Source organism: Electrophorus electricus, chromosome 26 (genome assembly GCF_013358815.1).
Source record: "Electrophorus electricus isolate fEleEle1 chromosome 26, fEleEle1.pri, whole genome shotgun sequence".
Taxonomy (NCBI): Eukaryota; Metazoa; Chordata; class Actinopteri; order Gymnotiformes; family Gymnotidae; genus Electrophorus; species Electrophorus electricus.
The window spans coordinates 2,484,587-2,491,960 of record NC_049560.1 but is presented as its reverse complement, the minus strand read 5'-3'; positions in this window follow the sequence as shown (position 1 = coordinate 2,491,960).

Below are 7,374 nucleotides of genomic sequence, written 5' to 3'. Positions count from 1 at the left end.
TTTCAGAGTTTACTCTCAGACAACTTTGTTTCAGGCAATTATCATGAATAATAAAGAGCACGTCAGTTCAAGTTCGCCTCTCACTTCTTCTGTGCCACCAACGTCACAATAGGCCTACTGGAGCTCAACTGAGAGTGAGGAAGCAACTGGGCTAACCTTTCCCAAAACCAAACTTGTCAGAGCATCTTAATAAAGGAGACACAGGACAAGCAGGAAGAGGGCTTTTACAACCATCCGGCCTCCTACTTCATCTGATCCCAGATCTGTGGAACAGCTCTTCTTATGCTTATTTAAGCAGGTGTCCCTTCTACCAATTCTCTCCTGGGAAACCCTCACTGAGGTTTGTTGACAAGCTTGCTTCCTGTTGATCCTTTTTTTTTTTTTTTGTCTCTGTATTAATCCCCAAATCAAAATCAATCTCTCAAATTTATCCTGCTCCCACCTCCCTTTTCTCTAATCATGACTTCCATCCGCAAAATGCCCAGCATGGCTCTGTTCCACTTGCTCTTAACACAGCTGATGGAACCTATTTCCTCATTAATCCTGGTCCTTATGCGTCTTCTCCTGATAACTACAGGCCTCTCTCTCCATCTCCATGAAAGCTCCACCTTTACATAATACACCTCACCATCCTTGGATAAAATTGATGTTCACTTTGCTTTGCTCCCATGTTCACTAACAGTGTGCATCATTAGCAGTATTTCCATCCAAGTATGGAAAATAAAACTTTTAGAAAGAAGCAATAAAATAAGCCTGCCTTGGCTTGCCTCACCAAAAACAACAAACAAAAAATTATATTTATCCACTATGTCTTTCTGGAATTTGTGCTTTCACAGTCTTCCCCATGTGTAAGAGAAAACAGCCAATAAATGGCTTTTCCAGTACCAGTGTACTGGCCAGGGCATTGTGCAGTTATTTACAGACAAAAGCATTCGTTAGCTGAAACTAAAGGGAAAACAGAACTTGACCAATATTATTAACTTGTTCCTATACTCTGTCGATTGTGAGTTTTTCTACACATGTAATGTCTTCTTTACCTGAAGTTGATTTCTAAGACTTGATTCAACATTTTGATGTAGTTCATATTATTCATGATACATCTTTGCATAACAGACTCTGAAGCTTCATAAATTCAGCCTAATGTCTCCTCTTTTCAGCACTATAGAGGTTTTAATGTCCAGATGTTGAGTCCAATTTCCAACTGAATATTTAATGAAACTACCTGGCAACTTTGTTGGCACCCCTCTTATGTCAATGGAGGAAGGAAAGTGCATGAGCCTTGAGTGATGTGATTCAGATAGTCATGTTCCATCAAATTAATTAACTCCCAATGATTACAACATTGACATGGATTTTCTGCTGGTGTCTGAAGGAATAAATCTTACAGCTAGTGTAATTTAATACTTATGAAGTGTTTCTTGGCATCCACTCATAGTCTTTAAATGTTTGGTGCAGTCCCATCAAACAAAATATTTTCATTTATAATACACTGTAAAACCTGTTTTAATGGTTATGATTAAACCAACCTCCAATGAAACATAAGCTTTTTTTTTTTAATCATCAGTCCCTTACATTTTCACAGCACCTACAGTACAACCACCACAAGTCTCATCACCAGTAAACTGTGCCGTAAACACATAAATACAGTAAACTTTCCACACTAAATTGTAATGGGGGACTCATCCTAAGATAGGATCAATCCCAGGCCTCTGACTGTGGGAGACAAGGGTTGGACACCAGTAAATGATGTGAAAATGCAAATATAGAGAAGGTCCTCCAAGGAGCTTACCAAAAGACCTAATATGGAGTTAGAACCATCACTCTCAGGAATACCAAGCTACTTAACACAAAAAAACTCAACATAACAGATCTGAGGCTGTCAGGGGAAAACAGGCTGACATGCTCAAATTAGTAGACCAAAAGGAAAACTACAGCTGACCAAAGAATTGGCTTTCCCTAAAGAAAGGGAATGCCAGAAGAATCCCAAGGGCTGGGAGAATGCTGGCAAGGGCTTGAGGAAACCTGAGAGGGCAGAAGATGCAACTCAAGGCTCACTGTACAGGAGGAGCTTAAAGGGCAAGAGAGAAAAAAAGACCCAGAAGGCAGCTGTTGAGGTCCCTACACAAAATACCAGCCTATTCTTTAGTCAGACCACTGAACAAAGACAGCACACCAAAAATGCCTGTAAGGTGCTCTTAAGTAGGCAGTTATACAGGTGACCTCAGAGCCACCCTATGCCTCCCCCCGTTGGCTGAAGAGAGCCTAGCAGATGGCCCAGTCCTGGGCTGGGACCTTTCATAAACAAATCACGTCATACCCAGTGTTGTAGCTCAATTAGTGCCTTACAGACTCACTTTAGCTTGGTAGTTAGACTATAATGAGCCTGTAGTATTTATATCGAATGAATGAATCTAAGTAACGTTACCTAGTACAATATGATGCATTAAGGGAAAGTAACATTTCTCAGTATAGAGTTTGAAACATTCATATTCATTGATTTGGTTCTCATTATACTGTCTTCTTTTACATGGTTTTTTAAGGCTATTTTAAGTGACAGTGCTGAAAACTGTAAAAGAGTAGCCTGAGAATGGCTGAAAGAAAACTTGATGTCCAAGCTCTGTTGGTTAGGGACAGTTTAACATTCATAAGGTACTGAAACAGTGATTGGAAAAGAATGTTAATGAAGCAGTAGAACTTTCTAGCAAATGTCAAAAAAGTCACAGCAGCCAAACCTATAGTAACCTATAAATACATAAAAAAGAATAGCTCTGCATTACTGACCTTGGTCAGTACTACTATACTGTCTTGCAGCAAGCCACCAAAAACCCCCAGCAAACATGCACACATGAGGTCTTAAACCCATGGAAGCACTGCATCTGTCATAGGGCAGAACTGTCACATGGGTTTAAACACAACAAAGCTTGAGATGTCACTGTTTTATGTGTATTTATCAATACTGATACAAGTTTCAAAATCTTGCGTAAAGATAAAGTGCTGTGCAAATTCCAATGCAACCTCGGGCAGGCTGGGTCACCATTACATCACTATGACTGAACATTGTCCAAAACATTTTGTTTCTGTGAAGTTGGTTGCAGGATGGAGTTGAAAGATGGAAAATGAATTAGAGGCATATCCAAATCAACTGCGTGATACAGAAGCAATGGGTTATCATGGCAATAACAAATGTCTCAATCTACCTGGGAAGACTCCAGTAGTGGATGACCAAAAATTATGATTTACAATGATGAATAAAAGAGTGTTCAGCTACTAAGTAGCTCAAGAACAGGAGGCATCGATGTAAGACAAAGGCAGAAGTGAGAGGAATGCACTGGCACAGCTTAAGAAAGTTGAACACAAAATGCAATGGCCAGGTAACAGTTTGCTACAAAGTATAAGCTGTTGCCATCGGGGGGCAAAGTCTTCAGCACAGATGAGAAGATGAGCAGAATAATGAAAACAATAAAGTGGGGGAGAAAAAAGGAATTGCTCTTGAGCATAAGCAGACCACCTCATCTGTGAAACAGTGCCATGGGCATATAAGGCTGCTGGCAGACCTGGATCACATTTATGGCGGGAATGGTTGCTGATGCAAGCAGCAGGATGAAAACTGAAGTGTACAGAAGCATCTTAACTGCTCAGAGACAAGTTTCCCAAAAGCCTTGTAACATATAAAGAACATTATTAACTGAGATCGAGTGCAACACTGAATATTCTCTCTCTCACTAAGATAACCTTAACACTACACCACTTTGGGGAAATTGGCCCCTGATATGACCAGGAAAATGACCCAAAACAAAATCCTAAAGCAACTATCCAAGCTTAAGCTATATGGGCTGTTTATGGTCTCATTTTAAAACTGAGACTGTCTGGGCCCTAGATTTACTCCTACATTAAAAGGCCTGCCGCTTTTAATTATGCATTATCATTTTGGTCAAATATAAATTTAACTAAAATATTCTAATATGAGGTTGCAAATCTCTTGCTTGATTGCATGCCTTCATAATGTAAATTACAAGGTGAAGTTCTTTATATGTAGGTCTTTTCTCCATATGCAGCCACCTTATTAGAATATTATCTGGCACTGGTTACATGGTTTTCCTTTAAAGTAGACAGCAAGAGACAGGAGAGGCAAATTAATTCCTTAGGTGTACTGTACATTTGCACAATATTATTTATTTTCTTGATGCTGTGTAACAGTAACTTCTAATTATTAGAATTACTAACATATTCATAATACAAACTGCTGGTAAAAATCAGGAGAGATAGAGATTATGTTATAAATAATAAAATTAAGGTTCTGCATTTGTCCACAAGATGGTGACATTCGTCTAATAATGGAATGAAATGTGTTAAGGACAATCTGGTACAAGAGTCTATTTATTTATTTATTTATTTTGGTACTGATTATTATTGTATGATTTTTGCACTCACATACTTCTCATATGTTTGTAGTATATCTTCCATTCCAACCATTAACCAATGCTTATTTAAATAAAGCATCAAAGGCAGCATAAACACGAATTCACAATTAACATCTTCCTAACATGACATATTTCAAGGATATTTAGGCAGGAAAATAGGTATGGTAGGACTAGATTTTATTAATTGAATAGTTGGATAAAATTGGATTGGACATTGATTGTGTAATGACAATATTATTGTCCCAACTGCTTGGCCTCAGTTTCATCACCTAGAGTGGCTAAATCATTGTATTTTGATTAGGAAACAAAAATGTGAGGATTTTGAGTCCAGGCCCAGGTTCATGTTCATGTTTCAATTCAGTGTTCTTTCATTGTGTTATTTCATTGTTTTGATACCTTCCCTGTTCTAAAATGTAGAAAAGGTTAAAAAAAAATGATAAAGAGTAGATGTGTCCAAAACATTTGACTGGTGCACACACACACACACACACACACACACACACACACATACTGTATATATATAGCTGGTTCTGCTTCTTGGTTGATAACATCACAAATGGACATTCTGAGGATATTTGTTTAATTTTTAATGAAAGAGCCGGTTTCACCTGGTCTGAATTCTCTAAAGTTTTTAACAGAAAAACATACACATTTTGAGAACCTAAAACTATCCATAGATGTAAATATTATTTATATATTGACACACTCTGTGTAATAAATTGATTGAGTCAAAACTTCTACAGTTCAAAATGACTCAATGATTAGGGATAATGTAAAGGGTCTAGGTTCAAAGAGTGAAGTCATTTTGTGTACTGGATGTCATACTCAGTGTGCAATAAGATGTCCATAGAAGTTTATTGACTTATTTCATTTAAATGGTCCTTTTCACGCATATGCTCATTTTCAGAGATTTAGCTCATAGAGGGCTGATGGACCTATATATATATATTATATAATTTTGTGGTCTTTTGTGTTTTAACTTTATTATGTCATTGCTTTAAGGGAATAATTACTTAATTCAATTGGCAAATTATTGAAATTCAAAGTAGCAATGGATAATCCCTACTAAATTTAAGAGGTTTTCAAAATCGTACACATTTTTTTACAGAGCAAATCTTTTACAGATCTTATGTATAACTCTGTTTATCTATCGCTAAATAAACAAGGATTTTCACAAACACAGTTTACTGGATTTTGGTAATCATTTAGCTTTGGTAAAGTCAGTAGCCAAAAGGATATTGACCTGTTATGTACAAGCTTTTACTGGTTCTTGTTGCACCTGAATTTAAAAAGGTTTCAAATACTGGTAGTACTAACTAACATTTAGCTATTTCATATTTAAAATATGAATGCAATATATACTTATAGTATTTCTTAAGATGTCAATGTACTTTGTCATTTTGGAGTCATTTCTACTATTGTAGTTGAGTGATTATCTACAGTATTTGTACTATATCACCCTTTATGTAAAGAAGGAGATCAATTGAAATCTGGAACCACCAGTTTATAAATCACAGATGCCTGTTTCTCATGCACCACATCACATGACTACATAGTGTCTCACTAATACTGAGTGTTTCTTATCTTTTGTTAGTTATTCCTGTACACCAATAGTTGCCTGTCTTAAGTTTTAAACAAACACGTCTATTCCTGCAATGTCTATTTGCCTGGGTTGTGACCTTTGCTTAATGGACTGCTCGGCTGTCTGTCAGATTTAATCAAAGAAATATCTACACCCAGTCTTGCGTTTACAAACTTGTGTTTACAAATGCAGCAGTAATGAGACATTCACATAAACCAGAAAAACTCACTGGGTATTGCTTTACTCTCTCTCGCTGATAACTTCTTGGACATCTTGTATCTGTATAGGCTGCTGGGATGAAGAGGTCATACATGTTCCAGTTTAAACTTACTATAACACACACACACACACACACACACACACACACACATGCACACACACACACACACACACACACACACACACACACACACACACACACACACACACAACTTCAATAGCAATTACTGGAAATAATATTAACATCTGGATGCCCCACCATTTCTACATAAAGACAAAACAGGGATAATTCTATTTGGTCTCTGTTTTGCCCAAGGGAGGTGATATGAAGCCCAGGAGACAAGAGTTTCAGTTCCATTTATTATTATTATTTATGAGCGAAAGGTGACGCAAAAATCACATTAAAAAAAAACATCAAAAAAACAAAACAGCTTTCTTGCACCAATTCCAGTGAACACATTTTTCAGACAGCAAAATAATTTTAATAACCAGGCATAGCAAAGCCAGCAATAGAACACTTCCCTCCCAGGAAATTGGTCAAACTGAGTTGTATATCTTAAATACCATAAAAGATGGGTGTAACCCATTACACCTAACCACGGTTACCAGGGATATTCACACAGGCACAGAACCTACACAGATATCTACACAGAAATGAGTTGGAGCTCAGACATTTAGCTAAACATAATAATACTCATAATTCTTATTACAAAGCATTATAAACACTAAAACAATTATTATTCTAGTTAATTTGAATAATGTTAATTTGTGATAATCACATTATGCAAAACCAGCCTTCCATCATCTCAAAATAATGCCAAAGATAGAGATAGTCAAAAACATAACCGATCAATGCCTATTTTTCCAGCAGCCTGGACTGTGCTGTCTGTCCCACAGTAAGTTTGAAATGGTGACTCCTAGATTTCAGCTTCTATGCAGGATCTAAGTGGAGCTAAAACCTAAACTTAAATTTAGACTGAAAACATTTTGATAAGTTGTGTACTATACCATTTCTGTGTTTGACCTTTTTTTAATTAGTGATTTTTTTTCTTTTATATATGTCTATTTAACTTCTTATTGTATCTTTGTATGTTTTATATGCATTTTGTTTCCTGGTTTGGTAAAGCACTATAAAATGTGGTACACAATTAA